Here is a 17446-nt window from a genome sequence, read left to right on the forward strand (position 1 = left end):
TTGTTAATCGTCTTAACATAGATGCGTCTTACTTTACATTCATATTTTTCCAACATGAATTCTTATATTTTTTTTAATTAAAATGGGATGAGGAGTGACGGGAATAAAGGGTAATAATGAGTGTTGCACAATCAACTGTAATAATCTTCTTTTCTGTCTCCCCACCATCTTTTATATCTTTATATTCAGGATCAGAAATACAACAAAGAAAAGAATAAAGAAAAATTAATTTAGTGAAGAGCATGTGAATTAACTGTGACAGTTACTCCTATGCGTCTGGTGCGTTCAAGACCATTAAATGAATAAATATATATATATATATATATATATATATATATATATATACATATATATATATATATATATATATATATATACATATAAATTAAATTATATATATATATGTTATACACACACACACACACACACACACATATATATATATATATATATATATATATATATATATAAATATATGGAAAGAATATAAATAGTTGCGTATTTCAAAATTGTATTTGCTCCCTACAGGAAACAGCAGCGACATGGAAGATGAGTTGTTTTGAGTGGCGGTGGTCATTCGTTGTTGATTGCATTACAGGGTGAGTAATTGCATTTCCCTCTCTCTCTCTCTCTCTCCCTCTCTCTCTCTCTCTCTCTCTCTCTCTCTCTCTTAGTAACAATACAGTACATTGCATTTGTTATTAATGTTCCAGTTCCGATAAATTTCTCTCTCTCTCTCTCTCTCTCTCTCTCTCTTTATTAACAATACAGTACATTGCATTTGTTATTAATATTCTAGTTCCGACAAATTTCTCTCTCTCTCTCTCTCTCTCTCTCTCTCTCTCTCTCTCTCTCTCTCTCTCTCTCTCTTAGGAGCAACACAGTACATTGCATTTGTTATTAATATTTTAGTTCCGATAAATACTCTCTCTCTCTCTCTCTCTCTTTAGAAATAATACAATACATTGCATTTGTTATTAATATTCTTGTTCTTTTTCCTCTCTCTCTTAGTAACTCTCTCTCTCTCTCTCTCTCTCTCTCTCTCTCTCTCTCTCTCTCTCTCTCTTTTAGTAACAATACAGTACATTGCGTTTGCTATTAATATTCTAGTTCCGATAAATTTCTCTCTCTCTCTTTCTTAGTAACTATACATTTATGCATTGCATTTGTCATTAATATCGTCGTGCAGATAAATCTCTCTCTCTCTCTCTCTCTCTCTCTCTCTCTCTCTCTCTCTCTCTGTTTTGTGTGGGGTCTCTTCACTAATATTTTGACAATTTTTGTATCATTTTTTCTTTCATGTGCGCCTTTCGCAGCCTTCATTATTATATTCGTTATTATCCAGATTCAAAATAAAAAAATATAAAAAAAATTACTGGATCCGTGCAACGAAAATGTTGTATCTTTATTCGCATGTCTCATTTTCCCGAGTGATACCGAAATTTGGAAAATTTAATTAAAGCAACCTTAATGGTTCTAGGAACTTAACAAACAGTTTTTTTATCCTCAGGAAAAAACAAGGATGTCTCGGATAGCTAATTCCTGGAAGGTGATAGTTCCGTCAGTGCACCTCATGCGGTGCACTGTAGGCAATACTTAAGGTTCTTTGCATCGTCCCTTCGGCCCCTAGCTGCAACCTTGTTCATTCCTTTTACTGTACCTCCGTTCATATTCTGTTTCTTCCATTTTACTCTCCACCCTCTCCTAACAATTGATTCATAGTGCAACTGCTTTGAGGTTTTCCTCCTGTTACACCTTTCAAACCTTTTCACTGCCAATTTCCGTTTCAGCGCTGAATAGCCTTAGTTGCCCCAGTGCTTGGCATGTATGCCTGAAATCCATAATCCATAATCAATCTCAGATAGCTAAGATCTGAAATATTTCCGCGAATATGAAAGATGAGCTCATCTTTAGAATTACTGAATAACATAAACGCAATGTTCTTCGCAACAGCTAACAACTGAAGCAGGCGGGAGGTATGATACGAGAAAGATTAAGAGCTGGAAAAACAAGTAAAAAATGCGCCGAAGTTTCTTCGGCGCAATCGAGTTTTCTGTACAGTGTATAATCGAGGCCACCGAAAATAGATCCATCTTTCAGTGGCCTCGGTATAATGCTGTATGAGCCGCAGCCCATAAAAACTTTAAACACGACCCGGTGGTGGCTTATCCTATACTTGCTGCCAGAAACGATTAAGCTGACTTACCTTAAATAAAATAAAAACTGCTGAGGCTAGAGGGCTGAAATTTGGTATGTTTGATGATTGGAGGGTGGATGATCGACACACCATTTTGCAGCTCTCTAGCCTCAGTGGATTTTAAGATGTGAGGGCGGACAGAAAAAGTGCGGACAGAATAAATTGCGGACGGACAGACAAAGCCGACACAATAGTTTTCTTTCCAGAGAACTAAAAATTATTATTACTAGTGATAATCAGAATCAAATTTTATGCATTATTCAATAAACAGATGCTGGATAAGTACAGAATGTGTAAGTCGCTGTATAAATTATGGAAAATTCCTCATTAAATAACCAAGAAATAATCGGTTGTATTGCAATTCTAATAAGTATTATCTATCCAACAGGGATTTCGGACTGTCGTTTAATATTGCTGTTGGGAATGAAAGAATGACAGATTCTTCTTTTTTATTCTTCTTTTTTTTACATAATAATAATGATACGGACATCTAGTTGAGATTCTGAATGTGGAAATGTTGAACTGTTTTTCTACGATTCCCAAGGGCAAAATAAATATCTATATACATATCTATCTCTGTATATATATATTATATAAAAATATCATATATATATTATATGTATACATATATATACGTATTTATATATATATAATATATATATATACATATATATACAGTATATATATAATATATATACTGTATACAGCATATATATATATTATACAGAATACAGTATATATATATGTATGTATATGTATGTATATATATATATATATATATATATATATTATATATACGAGATTAAATACATCTGTATATATATGTATATATATATGTTAGTACATATATAAATACTTGTAATATATAATATATATATATTTCTGATATATGTCTTAGTAAGCAGTATATTCTAATAATATGATACATATATATACATATATATATATGTTATATATATATTTGTAGTTTATATGCTATTATACATATATATATATACATCAGTATTTATATATTATATATATACCGTATATATATATATGTATAATATTACAATATATACAGTATATAAAATATATTTTCTTGAATGACAATATTAATGGGATTAAATAGTTCCTTTATACTCTTAAACGAAAGTTATTCAGGATAATTTTTTGCTGTTTCTTAAACTGAAAAGATTTTTTTAATCAAAAAATTTTGAATGACAAGCTTCCCCCTTATTTCCTCCGCAGGAAATTACGAAAAGAATTTTAATCTTCGATATCTTAAATTTGAAATATTTTAATTAAACTTCGTACGGCTGATGAGCCATTTAGGATAATTGACATGAAACTTCTCCCGTATATATAATTCAAACCGCCGCACAGCCGGATGCATTCGAACGAGTTCCGAACTCGTTGAATTTTCAGAATTAGAAATGACTTCGCTCACTAAAGTTGTTCGAAAAGTTTAATAGCTCCGGGAATGCAGTAATAACAGTTCAGGTCGGTGTCAGGTCGCATGGAGATACTTGCGTAACTTGCAACTTATAGGCGGCGCCATTGTGAAACTGTTGTTACAAGCGCTGATGACTTTATTGCTGTACTGTAGGGAAGCGTTTGATTAAAACTCTTGCGCCCGCCTCTTTGTTTTATTTCTATTAAAAAAATAATATTACAGACCACTGCTACTATCAAAACAATAGTAATAAGGACCATTACTTCTATTACAAAATGATAATACGGGCATTACTTCTATTAAGAAAATAATACGGACTATTGCTTTTATTAAAAAATAAAAATACTGACCATTACTTCTATCAAAAGTAAAATAATCACACGGACCATTGCTTTTATTAAAGAAATAATAATACGGATCATTACTTCTGTTAAAAAAATAGTAATACTGACCATTACTTCTATTAGAAAAATAATAATAGGGAACATAGCTTCTGTTAAAAAATAATAATACGGACCACTGCTTCTATTAAAAAATAATAGTACGGACCATTACTTCTATTAAAAAATAATAATACGGATAACTACTTCTATTAAAAAGTAATAATATGGACCATTACTTCTATTGAAAAATAATAATACGGACCACTACTTCTGTTAAAAAATAATAATACCGACCACTACTTCTGTTAAAAAATAATAATACGGACCACTGCTTCTATTAAAAGATAATAATACGGACCACTACTTCTATTAAAAAATAATAATACGGACCACTACTTCTGATTAAAAATAATAATACGGACCACTACTTCTATTAAAAAATAATACGGACCATTACTTCTGTTAAAAATACTAATAATACGGATCACTACTTCTATTAAAAAGTAATAGTACGGCTACTAAAAAATAATAATACGGACCATTACATCTATTAAAAAAATAATAATACGGACCATTAATTCTATTAAAAAATAATAATACGGACCATTACTTCTACTAAAAAAATAATAATACGGACATTACGTCTATTAAAAAAATAATAATCTTGACCATTACTTCTATTTAAAAAATAATAATACGGACCATTACTTCTATTAAAAAGACTTCGGCGCATTTTTTACTTGCTGGAAATCACAGTCAGTAATTTTCTGCTGTGATACGAAATTGACCAAGTTAGCAAGAACCTTGAATAGACAATACTGAAGAAAAAAACAGTCCCAGAACAGTAACAGATTCTTCTGAGTTGCCCCCTGAAAATACAAAGCTAAAGGACGTATATATCTTCTGATTGTTTCGGGGTGTTCCGAAAGTGCTGACTAAATGGTACTTGCCGGTGACGTCAGCGTCTTGCTTCGTTACGCTTGAAAAATCGGCGGTTGTTTAAGAGAGCAGATATCCTTGGAGTGCTTACTGCTTAGGTGTGGTGTAAAGGCTCTCTGGAGACCTGCGTGAAGAATGGAACCATCTCGTTTCAGTATTGTTATTTGTTCTAAAACTTCAAGTGGAGCAGAGTGACTGTTTCAAGGTGGAAGTATAATGTCGATTTTTGTTTTGCCATTTAATTTAATGCCACTTTGTGGCAGGGCAAATATGTGTTTGTTCTTAACATTTACTGAACTAATCTTTTTGAAACATGTCAACTGCATGCTTACAATGTGATTCATTTCAGACTTAAATATGATAATATTCATGGTATGTTTTTATTTTTTAAAAATGGTTGCGCTTAACTGGGTACACTATTATTTGAAGTACACTGTTATTCAAGTTTAGATGAATTAGTTTTAGTAGATATTCTTTGTCATTCAACTTCGTTTGCTCTTCTATCATTTTTGTTCCTTTAATATCTGACATATCAATTTTGTAACACAAAATAATTTTTTTTTTTTCAGAATCTGTCGAAGACAACCTCTTGAACAACGTTCGGTTTGCTGTTTGACGAATTTTATCATTGTTGAAACAAATTGTTTCTTTGGTACTAAGAAGGTTAGCATTCAGTCCGTTACGTGTTTCGAAACTAGTTCAGTTGTTGAAGTTTAAAATGACGCTTTGAATCTTTACATATTTTCAAACTGTGGCTGTTTATAATCATTACCCATTTGTTCGTGAAAGTATGTCGTGTAATCGTGAACATTTTGAATATTCAAATTTACTTGCAGGTGCTCGTGAATCCAACTTTACATTCTGAAGACCTCCTGAACTCTTGACAGCCTTTTAAAACTTATTCTCCGTGAGAAACGATGTACTCGACTGGCCAGACTTAGTCGAAATATCTAAGTAGGGCATAATACTAAAGGTAAGGTGTTCATATTTTCTTCTTTATCGAACCAAACTTATTTTTTATTATTTTTTTTTTACCCTCCACCCCTGCTGGGGCGGTGCCCCTGTAGTGGTGGAGGACCGCTCCCACGCCCCTGCTTCGTAGGTCTTATGACCTACGGGCAGGTTCATGGGAGGTTTCAAACAACAAACTTAATTTCAGGTGGAAGAGCATTAGATTAGCCTCTTTAGAAGTTAGCTCGCCCTAACTCCGTAATAGTTATCAAGTTATACGTTGATGAAAGTAATGCAGCAATTATTTTCAACTTTCAAAGAAGTTCATTTAGTTTTACCCAGGGTTTTCTTCACCGTTTAACGCAGCTTCATTATTTTGCATTAAACCTTGTTAAGAACTTAGGTCAGATTCCAGGTAACGTAAAATCTTTGCTTATTTCTTCCTTTTTCTTTTTAAACTTTTGGATCTTTTCAATTTTGAACGTAGCTTCGAGGTTTTGTATTTTAACTTTAATAACTGTAAATTCAGACATTATTAATGTTTCTTGGAGTCCATGTTAAATTTGTTGATAACTGTAATTCAGACATAATTCATATTTCTTGGATTTCATGTTCATGTATCTTTTTAGCTTTTTCCTAGTTAAAAATGCTATCATTTGTTAGTTTACTTATTTCAGCAGTGGTTAGATGTTAGTTTTGCAACTTGGTCTTTTTCTTGAAAATGTATTAGTGCTTAAAAAATATTGGCTAATTTTAATTGAATTTACTTAGCATAGTAATCTTTAAAAACATTATTTAGTGAATCTTTTATCACCCTTATATAAGATATATAAGTTATTGTATGAACTAGAATATTTGATAGGAAGTAAACCTATTTAGTTTACTGAATGAATTTAAACCACTGATACAATGGACTTACTTTTATTTTGACTATTTATATCACTGATGCAATGAACTTACCTTCATTTTGCTATGGTACCAATGCAGTGAGCAAGCGCATGCTTTGCCAGGGAACTAACCCAACGAACGAACCGATTCCTTATAAAAGTTGGCTGTATTTGTACAGTACTCATGGCCACTCTTTATGCTAGTATTTGTTTATTTCCCCTGTTTGCTAGCATTTCTTCAGTACCCATGACCACTTTACTTGCCAGCATTTATGCAGCACCCTTGGCCACTCATCTTGCTAGTATTTGTGCAGTTCCTTTGGTCACTGTTTGCTAGCATTTGCTCAGTGTACCTGGAATTACGTATGTGGGGTTTCTGTAGCCACTTTAGTTCCAGGCATTTGTTCAGTACTCTTTGACTAAGACCTGTTGTGCTCCCTAAGCCACCAGATTCATTGATGCTGTATTTGTATGGTACTCTTGGCTCTTATGTTTAGGCCCCTAGCCACTTGAATTGCTGGTTTTCGTTCGATATCTCCTCTACTTGACCTACTAGTTATTTTTTCGGTATTCCTTGTAGCTTTAGACCTAGCATTTGTTGAGGATCCTTTGTTCACTTCGTTTGTTGGCATTGTTCAGTGGCCATGACCACTTGACTCTGTGGTCATATAGCAGAGCTGACCAAAAGGTTTTAGTATTTTTAAGATTTTGTTTGTTTTTAAAATATTCCTCCAGGAAAATATTGAATTATTTTAATGGTCAGTTAAATCGCATTAGTAAAATGGTAGTAGATTCCTTAACACCGCAGAGGTATGTGTCAAAAGTTAGTCTATCGGAGCTAAACTATTAAAGCATATGCATAAAATGCTTCAACTGTTAAATTATTAAAACACATGCATAAAATGCGTCAACTGTTCAAAAGACCTTATCACAGTACAAGTCGTCTTGTTACTTTCAGACGCTGAATGATGGCGGCCAAAAAGTTAGGAATCGATGCCCTTAGTTTGTAACTCTTACTGAATCTCGACTGTTGTTATCATGATCATGTCTAAAACAAAGGAATCTGTTTAGTTTTGTAGGAAACTGACTCCTAAACCCTGGCGAATCTGTAACAGACAAATAGCCAATGTCGAATCTGTTACTGACAAATAGCCAATGTCGAATCTGTTACTGACAAATAGCCAATGTCGAATCTGTTACTGACAAATAGCCAATGTCGAATCTGTTACTGACAAATAGCCAATGTCGAATCTGTTACTGACAAATAGCCAATGTCGAATCTGTTACTGACAAATAGCCAATGTCGAATAATGTCCAGAGGGAACAATACAATTAATTGCCCAACTCTCTTGGGAAAACTAGAGGATGGCCAGGTCACGCAAAGGCAAGGGAGAAACTTAAGAAGTGGAAAAATAAGAAAGGAATTGTGTACAGTCAGTGAGTTTTGTGGTTAAGTTACGTGACATTTTCACCTAAAACGACCCTTTTCTTTGCTTTTTTTGAATTGTTTTGCGAGAATTTATTGCATGTGCATTTAATTTATTGTTGTACAGGAATTTTTTCCTGTATAATTTGTTTGTAGTTTTTCTGGATTTTTAGATCTTGCATTATTTTAATTCCCCATTTTTTTTATTCAAGGTTTTACCGTGCATTGTTTCTTTTATGTTTGTAGTTTTTTTCTGCATACTTAGATTTTGCATTATTCTAATTCCCCATTTTTTTTATTAATGGTTTTACTGTTCATTGTCTAAGACCTTTTTTTATGGAGGAGCGGGCGGGAGAGTGGGGGGGGTGGCTGATAATGAGAAGGATGGTTTTCCGAAATTTTGAAGTTTCTGTTTTCAGTCACCCTTGTGATAAATCATACATATGTAAATATCAGTACATGAAAAACACAAATCGGCTTAATTTATCTACTCTTTGAAATATTTGGAAAACTTTTGACCTGAAAATCTGAAGTTGGAACTAAAATTGACACTTCTCCCATGCCAGAATTGGATTGAAGTATGGTAGTGGTAATTTCTTTCATAGCTTACACATGATGTCAAAAGTGGTGGAATTTAATAAATTCTTTCTTGACCTAAACACTGTCTCAACCCGGAATTTTAGGTGTCCTATAAATAACGTGTCCAGAAGGATTACGGAATTGAAGGTCAAGACTAGTTAGGTGTGATCGTTGCAGTTTTTCAAGTATGAACTAAACTGGCTCGTGCATCTTTCATCCCTGCATACTATCTTACCCTAATGTAACATCTCCGTAGTGGGGGGGAGGGGGGGGGCGGAGCGGTTAGTGCCATCAATGCACCTCACGCGGTGCGCTGTAGGCGTTACATAAGGAACTTTGCACCGTCCCCTCGGCCCCTAGCTGCACCCCCTTTCATTCCTTTTACTATGCCTCCTTTCATATTCTCTTTCTTCAATCTTTTCTAACAGTGGTTGCATAGTGCAACTACGAGACTTTCCTCCTGTTACACCTTTAAAACCTTTTACTGCCAATTTCCCTTTCAGCGCTGAATGACCACATAGGTCCCAGTGCTTGGCAATTTGGCCTAAATTCAATATTCCAGTTCCTAATGTAACATCACATCGTGAACTGACTGACCCTCCCTTGCTAAATCAAAATTGCTGCCTCTGCAATAAACAACGAAGTTCTCGTGGACGCTACTTAAAGCGACTCAGAAACGCCCCAGCAAAACGTCTGCCCAATACACCTCCATTTTTAGTCGCTTTATGGAACTGTTCCTTTTAAACTATTTTTTTTGTTTTGTTTTGAGTTTCTTATTCAGTTCCCTGACGGCGTCGATAACCTTGATATTGAAACGCCAGTTTTAATGATCAAAAGTCTATAGTTATTTCTTCCCTGCCCTTCAAATACTCCGAAATGTGCATACCCTCCAGAAGCTCTTCTGATCCATAATTTTCCTTCGCTATCTTACTTCATCATATCTTCGTCATATCTCCGTTAGGAACCTCCTCACTACATAAATCAAGACTTGATTCTTGAACCACAGTCAGTGGGCCTCCCCCTCACTTGCCTGCAGAATACCAAACTTGAAAACAGAAACAAATGAGAGTCCATTTCGAGTAGAATGCTCTTGAAAATGGCCATTCAGCAAGTTGAGCAAAAACAGGTTGTGAATTCAAGTTTATTAAGGTGTACGTTTGGTAAAATAGTTAAGGACTGATTATTTTACAACACATTCGCTGTGGTTTATTACGTACTGATAACCTCACTTACCGACCACTCAAGTGTATACCGCTCGGAAGGGCTTTCGGGTTGATAAACTAATTTTCCTCTTCATGAATCACGTGAAGTAAATGACAAGCACATCTGACGAAGAGATTAATATTGTCTCGGGGGAAAAGATGAACACTGTTCAATGGCAAAAAATCTTCCAAATGTTATTGATTGAAAGGACATTAGAGGTAAGAGATAGAGTGAGCGAGTGACGGAGGGAAGAATAATAATGTCATTCTGGGGATTGAAATTTAAGGATTCATTTAATGGATGGAGATTAAAGTGAGAGTGGATAAAAAAAAAAAAGAATTCAATAAGGAAATTATGAAAGAAGGGGAGGAAGGAGAAAATGAAGGAACAAGTGCAGTCGGAATTAGGGGAGTTGTTTCCTGCAGAATGCGAAGGAAAAATACAAGATTTTGGCGGAAGGAACCGAATGAATAATAGCAGGTGAAAAAGACGGGTACGAGTGGAAGAAGATATAAGACTTTATTTTTCGTTATTATTTTGAGCTGCGCCGCTAGATCAGCCATACATCATCTGACAGTGATTTAAAAAGTAGCAACTGAAGAGCTGGAGAAATAATGAAGAAATATATTTTGTTGATGCAATTTCTTCAGTAATATATTTATAATGTATTTATAATATAATATTTTTATAATATATTTATAATATATAGAAATGAAACTTGATCTTCAAATCCCCCTTAGGGGGTTAGTGCCGTCAGTGTATTTAAGGTTCTTTGCAGAGTCCCGTCGGCCTCTAGCTGCAACCCCTTTCATTCCTTTTACTGTCTCCCCATTCATACTCTTTCTTCCATCTTATTTTCTACCCTTTTCTAACACTTGTTTCTAAGTGCAACTGCGAGGCTTTCCTCCTATTACACCTTTGTAAATTTTTACTCTCAATTTTCCTTTCAGCGCTGAATGACCTCATAGGTCCTAGCGCCTAGCCTTCAGCCTAAATTGCATATCCTATTCTGTTCTGACCACCACATCTTAATTATCCAATCCAAGACAACAGGAACATCAAGAACAACGATTAAAAATCCAAAAACGGCAATAAACGGAGGAGACCCTAAACGGTTATCGTTTTTCTGCATTCCACCTTTTCCATCGGAAATGCCGAATAGGAGAATAAAGGCCCAGCCGTTCCGCGGAGCGATATATGTCTTCCTCTTCCGCAAATACCATCCCTTAAGGACCATTCCAGCGAAGTCAGCCTCGTTCAGCGCGGTCGTTGCGGAGTTAAGTGTAGATTGCCCGAGTGTTGGGTACTGAATGACCCTCATGGGGGCATCATCTCTTACGCCTAAAGAGTAAAGGAAACAATGAATGTATACAGATATATATATATATATATATATATATATATATATATATATTAAATATAAATATATAATATAATATATATATATAGATTATTATATATATATATATATATATATATATATATATATATAAAATATACCATAATCACAAAATCACCATGTATACTATGTATATATTATTATATTACTGTGTTAGGGCTTCAGTGAGACGGGAAACTTAGATTCTATCTATAACTTCCAAGTACAGGCTTTCCCCAAGACACACGGTCGTCTAAATCGGACTGATGAAGAAGACTATGTCTGAAAGTTTGTAATTTTAGAATTTAAAGAATTTGAAATCTAAACCTTCCTGTCGTACTGAACCTAACACGAGTAATATATATATATATAGCATAGCATACATGTTATATACATATATATATATATATATATATATATATATATAGAATTAATCAACACACAATCACGTGGAACAGAAATAAATTTCTGACCACTACTGGATCGAACCCCAGGTCTTTTCAGGTGGAAGGCCTAGTGGATAGCGCCTTGGCCCTCCACCTGAAAGACTCTGGGTTCGATCCTGAAGTGAGTCAGAACTTATATATATATACATATATATATATATATATATATATATATATACATATATATATATATATATATATATATATATATATATATATATATATATATATATATATATATATTCAGACCAGCTTTTTCTAGTTCTCACTTCTTACCCCTTCAAATACGCCGAAGTCAGCGCACTCTTTAGAACCTTTTCTTGTCGATAATTTACTTGCGCTGACTTACTTCGTCGTATCTTCGTCATATCTCCGTTAGGAACCTCCTCTCTTATTACTCTTTATTGTTTTGCTTATTATCTCACTTCAGTCGTGTCATTTGGTACCTCTCCCACTCTATTTATAGAGTATAACTATTTTACCGTAGCCATTTGATCATTTCCTTCAGTACGGTTCTCGCGAACATTGAAGAACCTCGTTAGAACTGGTTTATTAGTGTTTCTCATCAAAGCATTATTTTCCAAGTAAATATGTATGCTTTTTTACCTTCATTTCTTAGTATTTGGAAAATTTCATGAAGAAAAACCCATCGTAAATTTTCCCATTCTTCTTTTCACTTTTTAAAATAACGTGTAACGACCTCTTTTTTTTCTTTCTGTCTTTTAAGGTCAAAGGGTTTTTTAGTTGTCTGTAAAAGAAAACTATTGTGACAGCTTTGTCTGTCCGTACACACTTTATTCTGTCCGCTTTTTTTTTCTGTTCGCCCTCAGATCTTAAAAACTACTGAGGCTAGAGGGCTGCAAATTGGTATGTTGATCATCCACCCTCCAGTCATCAAACATACCAAATTGCAGCCCTCTAGCCACAGTAGTTTTTATTTTATATAAGTTTAAAGTCAGCCATAATCGTGCTTCTGGAAACTATATAGGATAGGCCACCACTGGGCCGTGGTTAAAGTTTCATGGGCCGAGGCTCGTACCGGTTAATACCGAGACCACCGAAAGATAGATTCATTTTCGGTGGCCTTGATTATACGCTGTACAGAAAACTCGATTGCGCCGAACAAACTTCGGCGCATGTTTTACTTTTTTTTTTTTACCTGTTATATTCCTACTAAACGGCGAAATAAAAAAAATCACCTTTCCATACTTAAAGTAACCCGGACAAATCATTAGGTGTGTTTACTTGAGTTCACACACTGTTTTCTCTCTATTTTGTAAGGAATAAATTTGAATGAGGACATTATTGAAGGTAAAACTATTCATTTTAAGTCATGCAGAATCTAGGAACTTATACCAACACCAATTCATCTTTAACAGACTCCATACAATTCTCATCCAGCGCTGAATGACCTTATAGATCCCAGTGCTTGTCCCTTAGCCTAATCTGTACAGTCCATTTCATTCTGTAGTCCACACAAATCCTTAGATATATTTTCGTCGAAATACCGACTTTGGCGAAAACCTCAAATCATTGGAAAACGAAGCGGCACTCGTCCATCGGGAAAGCCCGGAACGGAGTCTGAAACTGAAAGTAAATACAACAGAACTGCCTGAAAACCGAAAATCCAATAAATGTTTTAGTTGGGCCATAGCTGGCGAGTGAACATGGATCCAACTCCCGGATTTCGGTCTGGTGCAATCATTACTGATAGCGAGTGCGGCCGTGATGCATGTTATCAGGAGAACCAGTTCCCAATAGCGTTCCTGCTTTATTTTTTCTTTTGTGTTCCCTTAATTTGTTATTGTAGTCGACTGTTCACCTACAGAGGCCATCGACAAGTATGAACGATGAATATTTTCGACCGTTTTCCCATTTTGCTTTTAAAGAATTGAATGTTTTAATTGCCGATCGGCGTAGATTTTGTGCGTTGAAATTGAAGTTGATTTCACTTTCCAAGAGAAAGCTTGACAGAATTTGGACGGGAAAGGTAGACAGCAGTGTTAAACAGTTTTGAAGTATAGTTGTGAATTGAAGTTGATTTCAATTTCCAAGAGAAAGCTTGACAGAATTTGGACGGGAAAGGTAGACAGCAGTGTTAAACAGATGCCTGGTTTAGTTGTGAGCGAGGTTGCGTGTTTTTTGATAGAATACCTACGATGAAAGACTCCGCAGGGGGTTAGTGCCCTCAGTGCACCTCATGCGGTGCACTGTAGGCAATACTTAAGTTCTTTGCAGCGGGCCTTCGTCCCTTAGCTGCAACCCCTTTCGTTCCTTTTGCTGTACCTCCTTTCATATTCTCTTTCATCTTACTCTCCACCCTCTCCTAATAATTGATTCATAGTGCAGCTGCGAGGTTTTCATCCTGTTACACCTTTCAGACCTTTTACTGTCAATTTGTGTTTCAGCGCTGAATGGCCTCATAGGTCCCAGTGCTTGGTCTTTTGCCTAAATTCTATAGTCAACTACGATGACAGAAAACAAGTGTTTTGTCTTACGTCTAACAAATGTAACCCATTCTTTCAAGTAGAAAAATTGTATTCAATTATCATAATTGCTGGTAACATAATTAAATTTCTCCTTGGTACTATTAAGGAAATTATAAAGTACTTGTATGCATTATAAAGTACTTATATGGCATCATCAACTGGAAAGCACTCAGATTAGTTGGACTGTGTATCACATGCATCCATATCTCGAGGTTTGGGAGATTATCAGTAAAACAAGTAAAATATGCGCCTAAGTTTCTTCATCGCAATCGAGTTTTCTGTACATCGTATAATCAAGGCCACCGAAAATAGATCTATCTTTCGGTGGTTTCTCGGTATAATGCTGTATGAGCCACGGCCCAAGAAGTTTTAATCACCGCCCAGTGATGGCCTGTCCTATATCGTTGCCAGACGCACCGTTATGTCTAACTTTAACCTTAAATGAAATAAAAAAAAAACTCCTGAGGCTAGAGGGCTGCAATTTAGTATGTTTGATGATTAGAGGGTGGATGATCAACTTACCAATTTGCAGCTCTCTAGCCTCAGTAGTTTTTAAGATCAGAGGGCGGACAGAAAAAGTGCGGACAGATAAAAGTGCGGACAAATAAAAGTGCGGACGGACAGACAAAACCGGCACAATAGTTTTCTTTTCAGAAAACGATAACGATAATTATTATCAATCAAAATGTCTGAAGAATAATGCCCAGTAAATATTAAAAAAGAATATTTACAGTTATAATGCATATACAACTATGGATCTTGTAACCGTGATAAAAACAAACGAAATAGAGTTCTGTTGGAGACACAGACACGATTATCACGTTCCGGGAAGTGTTAGTTAATGATAATAATCTTTAAATGAACCTTTCCGTGAAGTGACCTTAAAAGAGATGATCTTCTCTCCTGTCATTATATAGAAATTAAGCATCCATTTCATAGTCGACTGTTTTCAGAAATTCGTTCAATTATCGACTCGTTCAGCTGTCACCTAATCTAAAGGATTAGTTCACCCATGACATTTTAAGAGTTATAATGCATGTCTTTTATCTGGTCATCTCCCTTAATCTGTAACTGCTCTTTGTGTAACATTTGGTGAGTGTATCAATGCGTAAAAGTAAGGTATTGTGTCAATCTAAAATTCACCTATCTCGCTATTCTCCGTAGGGGAGTAGCGCTGTCAGTGCGCCTCATGCGGTGCACTGTATAGGCATTACTTAAGGTTCCTCGCAGCGTGCAACCTCTTTCATTCCTTTTACTGTGCCTCCCTTCCCATTCTCCTTCTTCCATTTTACTTTCCACCCTCTCCTAACAGTTGATTCACAGTGCAACTGCGAGGTTTTCCTCCTGTTACACCTTTCAGACCTTTCTACTCTCAATTTCCGTTTCAGCGTTGAATGACCTCTTAGGTCCCAGTGCTTGAAATTCTATATTTTATATATATATATATATATATATATATATATATATATATATATATGTATGTATGTATATATACATATATATATATATATATATATATATATATATATATATATATATATATATATATATATATATATATATATAATATATATATATATATATATATATATATATATATATATATATATATATATATATATATATATATATATATATATATATATATATAATATACATATATATATATATATATATATATATATATATATATATATATACACATACATACATACATACATACATACATACATATATTCACTTTTATCTCGTTATTCATTGAATTAACATAAAAATACGCACAAGGAATAAAGCGTGTTTCCATTTCGTACTCTTTTCATGCGCTTATAGATATAGATATATTAAAAAAAATCAGAACGCAAACAAGCATCAGCTTTCAGTCCAGAACAGAATTAGGACGATGTTCATTTTTAAACCCTTTATGTGAAAGGTGTAAAAGAGATTCTGGATCCTTTGTGGAATCGCACGACAAAAACGCTTTTCAGGCCGGGTGTCACCCATTGTGCTTCGGCCGAAGAATAGGCTTACGTAAAAATAAACAAAGCGTGGAACTGTACTCTGTGCTTTAACAAAGCACAACGCGTTTGTGAAGAAAATTAATATTCATTTAGCTTATTTTTTTTATTATTTTTGTTAATACTGGTCCATTATAGCATGAAACAGTTGAATATACACTGCTAATGCATGTTTTAAACTCCGTATGTTTTCGGAGTTGGTTGTCAAAACACTTTCTCTCAATAGAGCAGCGACAAAGAGTTATTTTTGGGGTACAGTCACTCAACCAATGCCCATATCTACTCTCCACTGTCAAATTTCCATCAGAATATTATTTACTGCCTCGGCTGACAAGAGCGCAATTAACTTTTTCAGCTAACGGCCCAAAATGCATTTCACCCCAGGGAATCGATTTCGGATCTTTGGTTAGAGAAGCGAAAGAGCTAACTATTGAGCTACGGTGCCCCTTGATCTGCGTCTATCGTCAGTAACGTTTTCAAGGGTAAAGGACCCGGGGAGGGCAACTTCATACCCTGTTATAACCCGAGGTCGAAAATGAATCACCTCAGTTCATATTCTCTTTCTTTCATGTTACCGTCCTCAACCCTCAACTAACAATTGATTCTTAGTGCAACTGCTTTGAGGTTTTCCTCCTGTTACACCTTTCAGACCTTTTACTGTCAATTTCCTTTTCAGCGCTGAATGGCCTCAGTTGCCCCAGTGCTTGGCATGTATGCCTAAAATCTATAAATCAATCAGGCAATCGAAAATGAATCTCTTCAAGAGAGGAAGGTTGTAATAAGAAGAGTCAAATGAAGCTCCAAGACTTGCTGACTGTCAAAATAATGATGGAAGCGAATCTGTATTTCCCCTAAATTAGTGATGTTCCCACTGAGAGCCGTCGACACAAGAGCACGCTGCTTATTTGTCCCACAGCGTGCATTTCCGGGGAAAGACGAGTGGCTATTACTTTTTTTTTTGTGTTTGTTGATGTGTTTACATTTTCTGAGCGGCTTTTTTTTCTCCATTATTTATGTTCGAGAATTATACGTTTCGATTTTATATTTTTTAGTTTTCTGTAAAAGAAAACTATTGTGCCGGCTTTGTCCGTCCGTCCGCACTTTTTCTGTCCGACCTC

At 35.0% G+C, this 17446-nt stretch overlaps 1 long non-coding RNA gene across 1 annotated transcript; it reads left to right on the plus strand.

The window, feature by feature from the left end:
- Positions 1 to 528: 528 nt before the first annotated feature.
- LOC136833321 (uncharacterized) lies at positions 529 to 7040 on the plus strand. The gene is made up of 3 exons (XR_010851422.1): positions 529 to 599; positions 5524 to 5617; positions 5791 to 7040. It is a non-coding gene; the product is annotated as an uncharacterized lncRNA (long non-coding RNA).
- Positions 7041 to 17446: the final 10406 nt, after the last annotated feature.

The sequence above is a fragment of the Macrobrachium rosenbergii genome, chromosome 51, assembly GCF_040412425.1.
Source record: "Macrobrachium rosenbergii isolate ZJJX-2024 chromosome 51, ASM4041242v1, whole genome shotgun sequence".
NCBI classification, from domain to species: Eukaryota; Metazoa; Arthropoda; class Malacostraca; order Decapoda; family Palaemonidae; genus Macrobrachium; species Macrobrachium rosenbergii.